The sequence below is a fragment of the Aythya ferina genome (assembly GCF_964211825.1).
Source record: "Aythya ferina genome assembly, chromosome: 3".
Classification (NCBI taxonomy): Eukaryota; Metazoa; Chordata; class Aves; order Anseriformes; family Anatidae; genus Aythya; species Aythya ferina.
Window position 1 is genome coordinate 118543887 of NC_140298.1, and position 17547 is coordinate 118561433.

The window sequence follows — 17547 nt, forward strand, 5'->3', positions numbered from 1 at the left end:
CTTTCTGCGCCATCGCGGCTGCTCCCGGAGTGACAGCAGGGAGGCGAAGCTGGGAGCTGCGCGCCTCCTAACAACTTGTCAGACTTTTAAAATTTTCACACCCCGTACCGTGGGCATGTTCGTTGCTTAATTAGCCTGCCTTTCATTATTCTCCCTGGCAAAAAAAAAAGCGTCAGGATCCAAAGGTTGTTCAAAGGGCACGAGGTGATGCAATTACTCCTGCTCCTTTTTGCCTCTCCTCGCAGGCTGGGCTCTCTGACATCGTCCTCTGGGGGAAAACGGGGTGCTAAAACGTCCCCTGCCACCTTCCTTTTGCTAATGGTTGTTGTGGTCCTGCTGCTGGCCGAGGCGTTCGTTGCGCTGCCGAGCGCGGCGGCCGTGCAAGCGCCGTCACTGTCACGGCCGCGCACCTGGAGCGTGCTGAGGAGCAGCCACGGAGGTGAAAAGGAATATAATTTCCAGTGGTGCTGCTTCTTGTGGCAAATTGGGGCTGGCTACGAGGTTCTCTCCCTTCCCTGGGCGCTGCTTTGCCACCCTGGGGCTTCGTTAGCGAGCGGTGCTCGGCGCCGCTGGGTCCCTCCTGGTCCCCGCGCAGCCCCAGCCCTCCAGGCGCCGCCGCCGCAGCGTTTTCTCCCTCTTTCTGCCTGCTGAAAAGGAAGATTCCTCCTCAGCCAGCAGGGCTGCAGACGAGGGGATTGGCTGGAAAGCATAATTAGCCAGACTGCTTTTAATTAAATGCGGAGCTTCGACCGTGAAAGTAAAAATCGCCGGGATGCGAGGCGCTGCGGACGGCGGGCCTCCCGGAGAGGGTGGCTGGGGGCGGTGAGCGCGGCGCCGGGATGGATCCCTGATGCATGAGCTGCTGCTGGGCTCCGTCGTGGTGCTCAGCACGCCGTCAGGGGCTGTGCCCCGTCTCCGATCTGCACGGAGCAGCCCGGCCTTCTCCCTGCGTTTCGGCTGCGCAAGGTAGGCTCGAAAAGTTTGTCCTCGGCTCGCACGGTTTCAGCAAAACGCCGTAAAAGCAGCGGGTGCAGCGGGGGCTTTTCTTCCTTCTCAGCTCCCAGCTGCCCAAACAGGGCAGGATCCAGCTCCAGACCAAGTCTCGGTGGGGAATTTCCTCTTTTTGGACACGCTGAGCGAGACAAGAGGTACAGAGCCTTCGGGTGCCTTGCTCCTGAGCTAGCCAGGTAGCTGTCAGCTGCTTTTGTGATCCATCCCCGTCTTGATTTTATCTCCGCTGCTCCCTGGATCCTGGCTGGGATTAGCAGAGCCGTACGGAAGGGGGAGGAAGGTGTTGCGTGCGTGTGTTTTATAATTTAATGGGAATTAACTGCTGTGGGATGCTGCGTGCAGCGGTGCCGGGGCACCCGCTGGCCGTAGCCGTGCCTCTGCTGGCACCTAGCTGATAGTTTTGGCTTCGGGTTGGGGAATTTGCAGGAGCGTTTTTCACCACTAGCCTCTCTCCCCACGGCAGTAATCCTTCAATTCATCGATTTGTGCCTTCATCAGAACCAAAATAAGCGCCCGTCCGTCTGCTCAGGCAGCTCCTGGAGCTGATCCCGCGGGGGTGCGGGCTGAGTTTTTTTCGGGGCTGCTGTTACCCACCTGGAGGGACGTTTACCAAAGGGAACAGGGCTTGTGGTGGGGCTTCCCCTCTGCTTTTTAAGGGCTGGAAAGCATCTTTGAAGAACACTCTGGAGCTGCAGAGGGAGCGTTTGTGGAAGCTGCAAGTCCTGGAGGCAAACGGGCTGCGGGGCTGTGCCCAAAGTCACCGAGCGCCACGAGGTGTCCGGGGAGGATTTAGGGAAATGGAGCAGGGGTGGGGTGCAGCACCTCTGCTTTGATGCTCTCCGAGTCACTCTGCACCTACTCCCTGCCCTAGGAAATCGTTCACGAGGCGGGTGGATGGAAGGAAGGAGCTGGGAGCAGGGCTGGAAGCTGGAGGGAAGCTCTGGGGTCGCTCCCGGAGCCCACAGGATGCCCTGGGCGAGCGGGGCCACGTCCAGCAAGCCCCCAGGGAAGCTCCTTGCGGCTTCAATATCTGCTGCTGCCGTCTAGCTGGTCAGTAGGGGTGAAAAATGAGCTGGTTTTGGCTGGATGGCTTCCAAAAATAGCGAGTCCAGCAGTTCGGGGGCGCTTCAATGTAAAACCAGGGGTAACCTCTGCAGGGCTGCTGAAGTTCACGGTGCCTTTCTTCCCCCCCTCCGGCCCTCCCCACGCCGCGTTCCCTGCTGCCTTGTTTGCCTCTTCATTATCTCGCAGCTCGCTGGGTTTGTAAGGACCTCAGGGCAGGGATCCTCCTGGTTTGGAGGTGTCTGCTGCAGCTGGGAGCGCGAGGAATAGAGGATTAATAATGATGTAACAAGCCCCGGCTTTGTCTCCCTCGTGCAGCACTGCTGCTGTGGTTTTTTTTTTGTGTTTTTTTTTCTTTTTTTTTCTCTTTTCTTTCCCCTTTTCCTCCATATGGTTAGTCGAAAATATCAGCTGAGAGGAGAGGGAGGTGTTCGGAGATCCGAGCCTTGCACAAAGGGAGATGGCAGAGGATGGGGGAAAAAAAATGAATCTGCGCTTTCGGAGCGGCATCCCCTCCGCCGTGGCCACTTCTTCTCTCCCCAGCCTTGCGTTTCGGCCCTCCTTAGCCTGCTTTGGCTTCCCCTGCGGCGTGATAGCTGCTGAACTGTGAAGCTCACAGGCGGAGGAAGCACCTCGGGGGGCTTGCAGGGCAGTGGGGAGACCTCAGCCTCCTGCTTGGCCCGAGGACATCACCCGGGGCTGGTGAACGGAGGCACCGTGGAGCCCTACCCGCGTCCTGCAAACGCAGGAGTGACCTGGGCAGAAACCCAGAGCCCCGTCGATGTTCCTGTGGCAGCGGCAGGCGGGCAGCAGTCGTGCTCAGCCCCCAGAGCTGAATCTCTGAGCCCGACTCGAGCCTTCTCCTTCTCCCCAGGCAGGTCCTGGCCTGCCCGTGCCCTCCGACACACCGCTGCGCGGCCCCCGCCGCATTCTCCGAGCTCTTCGCCGACTCCTCCGGGCAGCAGCCTCCTCTTGCTCCTCTCCGAACCTCGTGCGATGGATCCCCGGCCGTGCCCGGGCCCTTTAGGTACTGCTCTAAACCAAATAAATGTTGGGGAAGCCGAGCCGCCTCCGAATTTCTCAACTCTTGTCGCTCGCCCTGCCGCCAGCTTCTAGAAACCCTTTTCTTTTTGTACTCCGCCTACTTCGAGATGCCTGGAGATTTGTAAGAAGCCAGAGCAAGCAGCTGCGCTCCCGAGACTTGCTCGGGCAATTTTCCTGCTCCGCCGCAGCTCCCGGGGAGCAGGAGCTCAAGGTAACGAGATCCTGGCTCTGCGAGCAGGGCTCAGCCTCGTGCGGCTCGCGGGGTGGAGGTGGAGGTGGCCGGGGCCTCATCCTGCTCCCCGTGGAGGTGGAGGCCTCTCGGTGCCGGCCCTACAGCCAGGGAAGTTTCTGCTGCAGCACGAGGTGGGGTTGGGGTGGTTGATTTGGTTCCGTGGTTGCTTTCACCGACGTAGAAGTAACCCTTTGGTTGTCTTCTCCCCAAAGCAGGATCCCTCTCCGGTCCCTCAACCGGTCCTGTGCCTCTTCCGCCACCCACCTGGGAAATTCCAGGTCAATTTTGCCTTTCCCTGGTCAAGATTCATCAACCCGGCCCCTCTTGGTGTGAAAATCTCCCCCTCTGCAGGCCTGCAGAGGATTCGATGTGAGGTTGAGACCCGCTCAAACCGAGCCGGGTCCCTTTTCCCCGGGGTTCGCTCAGGCTGGGCGCACTTTGTTGTTTGAAATCTTTTCCTTCTGAATCCCTTCAATCGCGCTGTCATCCGCCGTGCTCTTTTATGACCAATTGTTGATATCGTTCTGCTGAGAAGGTGATCTCAGCTGTGCATAATGCTCTGTTTGGTTAGCTAATTAGGCAGAGATAGCTACTGATGCTGCCTCCAAACCTGAGCCCTTCATTCTCCACGCTCCGCTGACCGTGTCCAAATAATCCACGAGTGCTCCTCTGCCGCCGCTGCGTTCTGCGTAAGTTCACACGCCATACCTCGCTCCGGATTATCACCACCTCTGATTAATGTGAAGTGGTTAAAAACCCAACCACAGCACCCCCAAATCCAGCGATCCCTCGGGCAGCAGCTGGGCTCGATCGGGGTTGTGCGTGGCTGGCTTTCGTTGCGTTTCCTGCCCCTATTCCTCAAGTCCCCGGCTTGCTTCATAATCAGGTTTTTGTTCTCGGGGATGGATACAGCTCTTCCGAATCTCGTATTGTACGCAAATTTCGATAGCTCTCTGATCCCTAATTAAGTTATTAAATACAAGAAGGCTTAGCAGATATCCTGCTAACGCTGCTGGGTGATTCGCCGGCTCCTCCGGGAGCTTTGCTGGCCAAAGGGAGAGGATGGCTCCCACCTCGAGCCGTGGGAAGGGCTCAGCTCATCCCTGCCCAAAAAATTGCAGCTCTGATGCGATTTGGAGGCTGTCTACACCTGACTTGTGCTCTGCTCGAGGCGGAGACGTGGCACGACGCACCGCGCATCGCCTGCCCGCGCCGCTGCGGCTCGGGGCCGTCGCTCTAACAGCAGTAATCCAATTAGCCAGGAGCTGCCTGGATCTTCAGCGCCTTCCACAAGGGCTCGGCTTTATTTTGAAGAGGCTGCTAATGCTTCATTTCTTAAGCTGCATTCCTCTTTGTGCACGCTTGTGTGTTTTTTTTTGTTTTTTTTTTTCAGTATCTCCCTCTACAGACTTCGCAAAGATTGACTTTGCGCAGAAAAGAAACCAAATTTTATGCTTTATTATTTTTTTTTTATTGTTATTGCTCTGCCTCACTAATGGCTTCTCTCTATTTAAAAAGCTTCGGCGCAGCACTTAGCTTGTCTTGCTGATAGGGTTGGTTCCGTGAGGGTAGGCCGTTAATAGCGAGGGCGAAGCACTTGGTTGCTTTGATGGATTGTTTGCTTCGGTCACGGGCAAATTAACGTTTGGGTGTAAGGTACTGGTGAGTGAAATCCTGTGCTGGAGCACCAGTGGAGAGGGATGCTCCTCGTCGTGAGCATTGCCAGGACCTGCGGAGAAAGCAAAATGGAGGTTTTTGTCTTCTAAATGCAACGGGGAAAAAAATATCATTGACAACAGGAGTTTGTTTCAAGTCTTGGGATGTGCTGATGAGGCAGGATGTAACTCACGTCGCAGAGCTGAGCTGAAATCCCAAGTTCTGGACTCACCAACAACCCAAGGGGCTGCTCAGGGGCTACTCAAGGGCTACCCAAGTACAGGGAGGTGAACACTTTGCTCCAAAGGTATCGTGCTGCATCGTGGTGGTAGCTGTAAAAGCAAGGGGCCACCTCCGGGTCTCTCTGGTCCCCACTTGCCCCAGCAGGGCCACCCAGAGCTGGGTGCCCAGCCGTATCCTGGCTCGGTCTCATGGTTGGAGCTGGTGTTTGCTGCAGGAGGAGGTTGGCAGGGGCTCACGTCGCAGCTTCCAGCCTGTAACTGGAGGAAGGAGGCAAAGAGACACGCACAAATTCACCCGGTCCCATCGCAGCGTCCCCATAGGAGTCGTGTCCCCGTGCTCCAAAGGGACCCCGTGGGTTGGGGGGCACAGGGACCTCCAGCTGGCACCTCTGTGCCTCTCCACACCTCCATCGGGCTGCTGGGTGTCGGTGTGGTATCAAAAGGATATCAACGGGTGGCTTTGGGATGGAGAAGTGGGTCCAGAAGTGTGGGGAAGGACTTCGGGGCGCAGGTGGTTACCGCAGCTCCAGGTAGAGGCAATCAAGGCGCCGTCCCAGGGGGACGTTTGGCCTGAAGATTTTCTAAAGCTCGGCTTCAGCAATCGGAATCAGATTTTTTTTTAATTCTTCGTAGTTCTGTGGTTTTAAAAAATGTGCATTTGTGCCTTTTTTTATCTTTTAACAAAACCTGCGAGCTGACCAACACTCGGCTTCTTATCGCGGGCGGCTAAACCGGGATGATCTCCCTTCCTCCTCTGCTAATCCCGAGATAATGAGAGATCAGGCAGAATTTAACTAGTAATGCCAACTCGGATTTTGCAGCAGGCTAGCGATCAATGGGTTAAGAACGTATTCTTTTATATTTTTATTTTTGGTGTGCTCGCTGCGGCTCGGTTAGCTTCGTGTTACACGAGCTCTTCGGGCTGGCGCCTTCCAGACTTCTTCCGTGGCAGGCAGCCTGCAGCTCGCCTCTTTAGGAGCGGAGCTGTCGCTGAGGAATTTAGCATCGCATCTAATAAAACTGATTAATTTATTCGCAGGGAAGCCGCAGCAGGCTTTTCAAACCGAGCTCTGTAACGCGCGCCTTTTGTTTTGGTGAGCGCAAAATTCTCTCCGGCGGATGAAATGTCATCGTTTCGGAGGCGACGCGGGAAGAGTTTCCATCCAAATTCTGCTTTCCGCGAGCGCGCAGACTCCTGAGGCTCGGGGCGTGGAGGCTGTCCTCGGCCTCCTCAGCCTCTGGAGGACGTGTGTTGGCTCGGCCACCTCCGTGAGCGAGGTGGCAGCCGGTGGCACCGTCTTGAGGCCCGTCCAGTTGGGGAGCGCGTTGCGTTTGCTCCCCCGGGATGTCCCCGCTGCTTCTCGGCGTCCCTCTGGCTCTTAGAATATCCCGAGCTGGAAGGGACCCATCAGGATCATCGTTGATCCCATAAGGATCATCGTTGATAGTCCTTATGATCCTCTTGGTGTTGGTCATCCGTTGATGATCCTCTTGGTGTTGGTCATCCGTTGATGATCCTCTTGGCGTTGGACATCTCGGTTTGGGTTTTCCTGGCTCTAGCAGGAGCCTGGACGCTGAGCTCGGCCATGCCGTGCTGAGATGGCAGCAGTGAGAGCTTCTCCATGCCATCATTCTCCCCGGGGATGTGTTTTTGGTGGTGTTTTGGGGGTGTTTTTTCACACCTCACTGAGACAGACGGGTGTCAGCTCCTCTCGGGGTTACGCCTTGCTCTGGTTCCTTCGGCCAGGCTGCCTCGCTCTGCTCTCTCCCCAAAAAGACTTCCCCGAAAAGATTTCTCCATCGAAGCTTTCCTCTTGCCTGCTCCTTTTCCCCAAGCCCTCTCGTGTTTTCACAGCTCCGGTTTGTGATCCTCTGCATTTTGGGCTCCCTCTCCCAAAGGAATTTAGCCTGGAGAGCCCTAGGGGAAAAAATAAACCCAAGAGGAGTCCCACAGAGGGCTTAGGAGGAGCAGGCAGAGAAGGAAGGTGGAAAGCAGAGGTCGTGGCTGGAGGCAGCAGGCTGTCGGCAGGGATTTCTGTCACCTGGTGCTGGTGGCACCCGTGCTGCTGGTGGGGATGGCAGGAGAACAGAGGGGAAGTGCGAAGTGTTTGAAAGCAGGGCAGATGGGATCAAAAGAAATGGAGCAGAAGCAAAAGAGGAGAAGGTGACGTTCCTGCAGGTGTGGCAGCCTCCTTTCGGCTTTCTTTGGGGGGCAGCTTCAAGGTTAGTGCTTAAATTTGAGGTCCAGCCCCCCCAAAACTCCACTTCTTAGCGTTTCTGGTCTCGTCGGGGGCTGTATTGTTGACTCAGCAGATGGTGTCTGAGCCACCAGGCCCCTTGCGATGGCCAAAGCCCCTCTCTGAGACACGGAGGCACAGCTTAACGCCCTGCAGGAGCTTCTCCCACCGGGGATGCTCCACGCTCGGTGCCAAACAGCAGAAACTTTCGGGGGATTTTGCTGGGCTTCCAGCTGAAGCTGGCCCTGCTGAAGGCAGGCGTGGCAGGCATCAGTTGCTGGGCTTCAAGGAGGAGTTTGGGTTTGTATCGCTGCAGCGGGAATGCTAATTAAATATGCTTTGTGCTCCAGAGGGCTGAGCGGCTTGGCAGCTGTCGGGGCTGCTGTTTGGCACCGTTCCTTCCCCAAAATGTGTGCTACTGATGCACAGAGGTGCTGGACGACTGGCACTGGCACTACCTGGCTCTTACCAGCGGTGTTTGCCGGCAGCTGCCGGCCAGAGTTCCACTTTTACCAACTTTAAGCGTATAGCAAGGCACTGCCTCCCGTGTATTTTTGCTGAAAGTCTCAAAATTGGTGATTGTGGGACGTAATCGCCATTCCTGTAGCACCAGGGAATCGAAGCTGGAGCTGAGCTGATTGCATTCACTCAGTTTTGCTGCCGAGCCCTTGGCCATCGTTCTTTAATCCATGCATCCGAGGTAGCTGAGGTAAGGAAGTACAGAAACATCTAATGAGAGGTGTGTAGATGTGTGTAGATATATATATGTGAGTAAATCCTGCATATTTTGGATAGAAGGGACCAAATCCTCACTAGAGCAGGACCACAACCAACATGACACGGAGTCCGCATCCCCAATTTGCTCCTTAAAAAGAGTTTTTCCAGCTCCATCCTGCTCCTGGTGTCAAAGGTGCTGAGGCCAGGGCAAGCTCTGGGGACTTGCAGCTCGGCCACACCGCTGGCCAAGCACCTTCTCTGCTCGATGAGGTTCCTGTAACGTGTCCCAGCTCAGGATTTGTCCCCACGCTGCTGCTTGCAAGCAATCCCCTAACCCAGGCAGGCTCACGGCGCTTCTTCCAAAGCCACATGTGCTTCCACCGCAGTTTAATTTGAGTTACATGAGAACCTGATGTATTTGTACGTTCTGCCAAATAATTTATTCTCCCCATAGAGAAAATTGTGTAATTGCAAAGTGTAATTCACAAACGTAATATGAAACTAAGTGTGTAATGTTCTGTGACTGCAGGGGAATTAGTGTTATTTTTTCCTTTCAGAAGCTGTATAAATTAACCCACTTTTCCTATCAGTTACTGGGAGAAAAGGTTACGCTTCTTGCAGTTGTGTTTTCTATCTTATCTCTGCTGTAAACATTGCCAAGTGATCCTCGCTGCCTCTCAGACACAAGCAGCTCCACGAGGAAAGCTGCTGAAGGATGCCAACCAAATTGTGTCTCCATCTCCATTCAGGCAAGTCAGGGGCTTTTCATCGGTTTGTGTTTGCGGCACATTTCCATTATTAGGGCAAAGTGGTTTCAAAAAACTTCAGTTTTGTGTATTGGAGGAGCAGGGTTCCTCTCCCATCGTGATGGGGGCAGAGCTGCGTGTTTTGCTCAGCGTCCTTTAGCGAGAGGTGGCCGAAGCAGAGCCCCGAGCCCTGTGGTGCTGGCAGCAGGGTGACGATGCTCTGCTCCCCCCTAACTCCTCTCGGGTCAAAGCCCTGAAGGATTTGCAGCGTCGGGCTCTGGACTCAGTCCTGCCTGGATTTGCTGTTGGTTCTTACGTTCTGGCTCAGCGCTGAATCCTTTTAATATTTTTTGGGGGGCAACTGCTTGTTTTTATCATCCTGGGATCCAGGGGGGTTTTGTCATCCCGGGCTGATCACGGGGAACTTCGTGGCCCTAAAAGGGAGCTTGGAGGAAGGGGGCAAAAAAATACAACTTGGTGGAGCAATGCATTATTAATTTATACACACCTCACCTTGACTCACCTCCTCAGAGGGTTTCTCCCATCACCATTGTTGCTCTCTGACTGTTCATCCACCTACCTAACCTTGCTAGCAGCCTCGCTGCTTCCCGAACCTGTCACCACGCATGATGCAGCCTTGGGGGGACCATAAGGGTAGAGCAGATGTGACTGCTGCCCCCTGTTCCCCCTCTCCTGTCCCCTCCGGTGTTTGGGGCAGCTCGGAGAGCACGCAGTTACGAAGAGGAGAGCCTGGGGATCTTCCCCAGGCTCCCAAATACAAAACGGTGCAGAAACTGCTGGAAAAAATGAGGCTGCTGCACGAAAAGCATCTGCTGGTGCTGTCAGCGCTCGTCCCAAAATGAAAAAAATAGTTACATCTGAGTTGGACGGCGCTGAAGTCCAGATTTTAGGGAGAGGCGTAAACCTCACAGCATCCTGCATGACCGCGGTCCCCTTTGCCTCTCCTTTTCGCTCTAAATCAGCAAAGGAGGGTCTCTGGTGTGTTGTTTAGCCCCAATTTTGCTTTGGGGTGGCGTGGAGGCCGTGGAGGTGGCGTGGCGTGGAGGCTTGAATGCCAACAAAAACGTGCATAAACAAAGTTTTGTGGGTTTTTGTTCCGTGACTCAGGCAAATTCGAAGCGGAGTTTCCACTTCTGGGCTTCAACTGGAAGGCAGAGGGCAGGCACACTCACATGGACACGCTTTGGGGTCGGGGACAAGCAGCCCCGCAGCCCCGCTGGCACGATTCTCCCCTCCCAGGGCTGCTGCACAGCTGCTAACAGCAACCAAATGTGCAGAGGCCTCTTCTCCGGGTTTTGCAAAGGGAGAAATGCCGAGATGCAAAGGCTGGAGGAGGACGTGCTGCCGCTCGTGAGCAGCCCTCTAATAAGCCAGTTGGTGTGTTGTGGGAAAACAGCTGGTGTAAGGAGAAATTTGAATTTCTATTGGGCTTTTAATGAGGGTGAAAAACAAAGCGCCTTTAAGACTTGGAGATCTTTAGGTGTTCTTTTAATGTACCTGCTCTGAGTAGTTGGCAAGGGAAGTGTGCCGTCGTCCTTCCAAAAGGGCTTTTTACCTGGGTGTCTTGTGGAAGGGGGGGATAACTCAGCTGGGCCAAAATTATGAGCCATAAAGATCTCAATTGCAAATAGTTTCAGGGTACCTGGGCATCTCTCTGAAATAGTGCCCTCCTTCCCTGGTTTAGCAGGAAGCACTTGGGCCGACACATCGAGTCACTAATAATTAACCAGGAGCATCTCGCTGCCCCAAAAACTAACGTGGAGAGATCAGGTGGAAGGCAGCACCTCGTGAAGGTGTTGCAGGAGCTGGTGGGCTCCTGCCCGGGGGCAGCAGCGATGCGGAGAGCGGCGTGGGGCAGCGAGTCCTTCTGTGGTTTCCTGTTGGTTTTGGAATGGAGAGGAAGGAAAAGTGGAGTTTTGCATCTTATCCCCGTGACTGGCTTCGTTTTGGTGCCTGGTCATCGCGGTGAGTGATCCGAGAGCAGCTTGAAAGGTAAATCCTAGAAAGTCAGGGCGAGTGGCAGAAGCTCCTGGGTCATCATTTCCTTGTCTCTGGGATCTGCAAGTCCCCCAGGACATAGCGCTGCTCCCTGGCCCTGAAAGGGCAGCGGGCTTCTCACCCAGCTCATTTTCAGCTTTTGGGGTGCTCGTTTGTTTCTGAACCGCTTTTCTCCAGCTGCCTGCCCTATATTTGCAGTGGTGTTGCCCTGCCAGGGGACTCGAGGCGGCGCGGAGATGCTGGGGCAGAAGTGGGACGCGGCGGTGTTAGGAACCCACGTGCTGTGACAGCCCCTGCCCCGCGAGTGCGTGATCTAATTAAGACAGACGACAGATGGCTACGACAAACAGATGTGGGTGAGCACCAGGTAACAAGGAGATGATTGCAATTAGTGTAATAAGCGGCACATCAGTTATCTTGTGTCTGTTGTGTTTTAGCTGAGGCGGCTTTGAAAGAGAGCTTGGGAAAATAACAGAGTGGCATTGTGGATTTCCAGAGGGCTCCTCAGGCATCAAATATTGATTTCCCACAGCTGGATTATTCATTTTTGTAGTGCTGAGGCAGGGCCCTTTCCCACATTTTCCCATTCATTTGTAAAGCAAATTGGCTGCTGGAATTATCCCTAGGCTAAGGGGGAATGACTGCTGTGGGTCTGTGAGTTGCAAATACAATATAGATGATTGGTGTATTAAAATTCACCATTTCTCTAAGCCCTGCGGACCGTTGTCTCTGTAAGGACGATGCTTAGTCCTCAAGGACTTTGATTTATATACATCTTTCCCTTTTTTTGTGCTTTCTGGGTGTCAGACGTGTAGCGAGCGAGCACTTGTTGAACTGGAGTTGGAGCTGAGGTTCGGCTGGCCTGTGCCTTCCTCCTCGAGGAATCCACTTTGATGTTTATATTTCTGTTTGTTTCCATAGACAGAATTACCTTCCGCCACATACGTTCGATGTTATCGATTGTACGGCCCGCGCTACGCTTCCAAAGCAAAACGTTTCTTGTGGGTAAAAGAACTAAGCGATGGAGGAGCCTGAATTCGGAGAGCAAAGCTCGTTTGCTCCGTCGGGTGGTCACGGGGGAGTTTCTAGTGCTCGGAATTAAAATTAGGGGAAGAACCACGAAGGGAAGGTGGGGTTGGTCTCACATTAGTATGCCCTTCACCCCCTCCTGCTCTGTGGAGGACACGGATCTACCCGCTGTCGGTGAAGGACTTCTCTCGCTGCCTCAGCGAGGCTCCAGCCGCTGGGCTCCGATCTTGTTCCCTGACAGGAATTTTCCACATAGTCCTCTTACAGCTAATGTGGTTAACGTAACCACCATCTTCAGTACTGCCTGTGTGGCTCCTGGGTGTTCAAAGCTCCCCCACGGCCCTCAGTACCCGCAGGGAGGTGCGGAGAGGCCGGAGCTGGGCTCGCCTCAGCGCTGCTCAGGGCCAGGCCCAGAGGCTCCCCCTGCCCCTCAGGCAGCACTGCTGGGCCCAGGGGTGCTGGAATCCATTTTCCTTAAAGCAAACAACTCTGGAAAACCTTTCTGGAAGGATTTTGGCAGCGTGAGCCTGTCCTCTGTGTCCCCCTGCCCACGGGACGAGGCAGCAGGTGGGCGCGGATGCGCTCGCACGCTTGCTGGGGAATTGAGACCGTGGGCTTTCGCTCCACTGCATCCCCAAGCTGACAGCTTTTATTAGCCTGCTGCCTCGGCAGAGCCGGCGATAATTAAGATTTCTGCATGTCCCACTTAGCTCGTAGGAAGGGAAGCAAACACCAGCCCTGCAGGCACCGGGGGCACGGGGTGCAGCCAGCAACAGGGACACAGCGTCTGTATGTAGGGATATTGGAGCAAGCTGCTCTGCCCCCACAACAAAAGGTGCCCAGCACTCTGTCTTTGGAGGCCGGTGAAAATAAATCTTCATCCTTCATCTCCTTCCTCTTGTGGCCCTAATGGACACGGGGCCACCACAGCTTTCCTCGAGCCCTCCTGGTGACCTTGAGCTCCTCTCGGTTAGCTGTATCTTGAGGTACTTTGAATTCTGCTTGAATTCGGTCTCAGGTGATGATTTTCATCTCTCCTTGCCTGGATCCCCGCATGGAAACAGGTGCCACTGCGTCCCCTCCGTGGTCCCACACAGGAGAGCCAAGCTGGCATCCCTGGAGGCTCTGAGCACTGCACCAACATCATTGCTGTAATAATAATAATTATTGCAGTAATGATACAAAGCTGATCACTCGATGCCAAGAGGGGATGTTCAGGCAAGGATGGGTAATGGGAATGAAGAGAAATCCTGATATTTGCATTCCCTGGGCTGCGTGATGTGCTCTGGGGTGGCAGAGCACCATAAAGATGGACTCATCACCAACAGAAGAAGACGGGGTTCATAGAGGAAGAAAACTTGGAGATCTTTTGCTGACGGGTTTTATTTCCACCTTTCTTTTCTGCACTGCTTTGCTCATCTTCTGCCAGAAACCCAGGGTTTTTCTTATTCCAACTGTTCTTTCCAGGTAGGGTTTGATGTCCCAGAGCCAAAGGGTCCATCTGTCGGCATCTCGGTGGGGCTCGGGCAGGAGACAGAGGCTGGGGGAGAGACAGGAGGAGACAGGCGGGGAAATTGGGGTAAGGTACCAAGAAAAGAGGATTTCGATTGAAGGCAGACGTGTCTGCTGGCCAGTGCTGGCGTGGTGGCATATGGATCCAGGGATTTTTTCCCCCCCCGCACAAGGAGCGTTGCACAAAACAGATGTGACATTTGTTTTTGACAACTTCAGCAGCCGAAAGAGCGGGGCTGGAAGTCTCTCCTTTTTTGTTTTTTTATTATTTTTGTTGTTGTTGTTGTTGGGGATGAGGTCAGGAAAAGAAGTTTGAAAGAAAAAAAAACCAAAGTAACAACACATGCAGCGGGTTAGCGAGTGACTCACTCGGTCTCACCCCTCACTTCCCCGCTGGCCACATTACGGCTTCGTTGTTTCACCCTTAATCTGCAGAAGTTTTTTTTTGGTGCATTTTTTTTTTCTTTTAAATTAAATCTTGTTCTGACCCCAGTGCTCGGATTAGCAGCTGGCGATGAACTTGTGAGGGCAACGATATAGATGTATCCTTATGACATTCCGAGTATGCTCTTAATTACCTCTAATTGAGGCTGTGTACGCACAGATGGGTTGTATTTTGCTGATAAATGGGTGTAATGTGAGGGATTTTTCCAACACTGGAGTTCTCTGTAGAGCAGCCCTACTGATTGTGCCTCTCTCCCGTAGATGTCAGCAGTATTTTCTAAGCCGTTTTTTGGGTCAAACTCATCCAAAATATGGAAAATACATTTTAGAAAAATGAAGTTCTGTGAGAATTAAGTATTCAGTGGTCAGCTCTTGTCTTTTTTTTGCTTTCAGTGGTCATGGACAAATCAAAATCACAGTTGGTGTTAGTATGACAGCACAAGCACTAAGCCTCAGCAATTCACACGCTTCTTTTCTTTTTTTTTGTTATTTTTTTGTTAATATGGAAATTGCGTTCTTGTCAAGATCCCTAAGGTTGTGTTGAAATATTGATGTGGGCTGGGGCTGGAGCCTCTGTGTCCCGGGTGAGCAAGGCTCTTGTCCCTGCGAGGATGTTCATTAGCATCCAAAAAGCAGCAGCTCCTTCAGGTGGATGTTTGGGATCGATGAAGGAGGGGAGAGTGCAGGGTTAGAAATCAGAGGTGGATTCATCCGCATGGCTGTGGGAGGTGACGTCAGCTCTCGTGCTTCTTATCCATTCCCCTCTTCAGCTTTTTTTTTTTCTTCCAATTAGTCTCTTTGAGACAAATTGTCACCTGTGAGCAGATGCAGTGGTGCAGCGGGGTGCTGACGGCAAGACAAACCAGTGCCTGGTGCTGTATCTGTCTCCACGGGGTAAGAACCATCTCTGAGAAGTTCTTGCTGCAGACCTTGCCTGCTGCTTGAGTTTAGCCCTGGTCTAGCTGGCAGCAGGGAGCTGTGGTTTGTGTCAGAGGAGCTTTCTTTGCTTTCACATGCGGGGTAAGTTGCAGCATTGCTCCTTTACACTGCTGCTGCAAGATCACTGACTTGCACATCCTAGGACCACGCGTGAAGCTGCAAATTGCAGCAGCTTTTTGAGAATGTCCATGCTTACAGAAAGCACACACTGAATGTCTCGGGTTTGCAACACGAAGCAGGTTTGTGTCCGAGCGGTGGGCTGGGGACAGCTGCGATGTCTCTGGGCTGTGGCTCCTTTTTGGAAAGCCAAAAACCGTGCGTCAACGCGGCGCTGGTCGTGGGTTCGTGAATAACCCCTGAACATCCCCTGGGTGAAACAGCAGCGTTTGGTGCAGCCCCTCATTGCTGCTCTGGTGGCAAACCTTAGCGACAGCAAAGGAGCAGTTGTTTTACCAGGTTTGCATCAGGGACAACTCGTACAAAGCCTGGAAACCGCTGCCCCTGCTCCCCCCCCAGCCGAACTAATTAGCTTGTTTTCGTTACCGTCATGCTGCACTTCATCTGTTTCTGTTTGCTTTCCTATCCGAGCAGAATATTAACATTTTTACAAGAAGTTGGTGTTTAGAAATCAGGTTTCCTGCGAAAATGCCCCAGCGTGGTCTCACCGGGAGCGCAACCCTTGCCCTTGTCCACCAGTGCTCGTGGGGCTCAGCGGGCTATTTTTAGACCAGATTACATTTTTGGCCTGTCCGTCCTGGCAAGTTTTGCTGTAAAATAAACTACTTTTACAATAAAAAGAAACACTGAATGTATTACATCAAGGGCTTAACGCAAGCCAAGGATTTCAGCTAAGGCTGCAATTTTGTCCTTAATTCACCTCTCTGGGGCATCTGGCGGCTCTTGCCAAGGTCACGCATCCCAGTGGGACGGTTGCCCCTACCTGCCACGTCCCAGGTCCTAAAGAACTTTTTTTTTTTGTTTTGATTTGGCTGCTGATAACGCGGGATCAGGGCTTGGAGGAGCAACACGAGTTATCAGGATTCGGTGTGTCGGTGGGGGCAAGTTAAACTTTTAATGTCAATATTGATGGGTTTTTTGACCTGTGCACGAGGCAGATGTTGACTGCAAGCCAAGGAAGCCACCAGGCTGCCATTTGCTCTGTCTGCTGTGGAAGGAAGGGGTTTGAAAACGCTGAAAACTTGTCTGAAAACTCAGAAACCCCTTCTCACCCCGAGCAGGTGATGCATCACTTCTAGTTTTCCGATCACCAATATTTTAAAGAGTTTATCTTTTCCCCACTCCTGTCTATTTGCTTTGGCATCGCTCCTCGTTTCAAACACGCCAAATAGCGGGGAATGAACTCGTCCCCGTGGTCATGGCCGGCTTGCTGGCATCTTCTCAGGGTTCCTGGCTGTGGATGAGCTGTGGAGCTCACCCTGCTCTGCACAGGAGGCAGCATCGAGCAGCGGCTCTGGTATCGCTGAAATGACTCCAGGAGCTGCTCTCACCTTGGTAATGGTGACGCAGGCGTTAGCAGAAATGGTTGCGTGCTGCAGAAGGGGTTTGCTTTCCTTTATTGCTGCTCTGGAAGCAGAAATATTCCCTTTATTTCGGAGGAGATGGTTTAAAAGCTGAGTGCAGAGATGGGTCATCGGGTTGGTCCAGAGCGTCCCTGTCAGAGGAGGCATCGAGCCATGCTTTTGGGCCCGCTGAATAAAATGCTTTGGTAATTTGGGCTGGGGAGGCTGTGAAAGAGTCTTGTAGGGTTTGTTTTACAGCACTTTGTCAACGCTTTAGTGCTCGTTAAAATTCCAGCTTTTGGAAAGCAATGTAAGAAATGAGGGGAACTAAGTTTAATAACTTGGTCCCTTTGCTCCCTACCCACACAACGAAATTCTTGTGTGGGGTCCCATGACTTTATTCCTCAGGCATTGTATCTTCTCACAATGCTAAACACTTGTAAAAATTAGAAAATAAATGAAGTATTTGAAGGGTGGCAATATCTAGCATTGAATTATTGCTGTGACTGGAAAACAAATCGCTGAACAGCTTCAGGAAAGCAAGAGAGGCACCGTGCATGGCTGATTACTTTTTGGAGCAGCAGTGTCCCTTGGTTTGATGTCTTGGAGGGTTTTTAGACCTGTAGGAGACAGGTTTGGTCCCATCTGGGCATCCTGAGCAGGGTGACTGGGCTGGGTTGGGTTCTTGGGTCTTTGGCCAAACCCCTTCAGTGCAGCTCAGAGGTGAAGGATCCTGAGAAAACACTAAACTGGCCTCCTTGCCCTTAGTGGTCTTACACAATGCTTCATTCCTTGCCCAGCTTTCCTACAGGCCACTTTTAGGTTCTTTATCCGACATCTCTTGAAGCTGTGCCCTGGAAATATCGGTAGGCCGGCCAGGCACCGAGGAGAGCAGGCCAGGAGGTGCCTCATGGAGGGAGAGGCCAAGGGAGGCTCTCAGCCCCTCCAGGGGGTGGGAAGATGCTGTGTCCCCCTGTAGAGGGGTCATTTGGCAGCTCTAATTAAAGCCCAGGCCCTGTGCTGGGGGAAAAGGAGGTGTGGGGGGAGCCGGGATGTGGATACAAGGCCGGTGGCGAGGCCTCGGGAAGCCCTGAGGCAGAGGGACCAGGAGGAGATGGCGCCGGGGCTGAGGATGTG

At 53.3% G+C, this 17547-nt stretch overlaps 1 protein-coding gene across 4 annotated transcripts in view; it reads left to right on the top strand.

Annotated features, from left to right (window-relative positions):
• The window catches only part of NCOA1 (nuclear receptor coactivator 1), a 150749-nt gene that overhangs the window by 76657 nt on the left and 56545 nt on the right, over positions 1-17547 (top strand). The window lies entirely within an intron of this gene.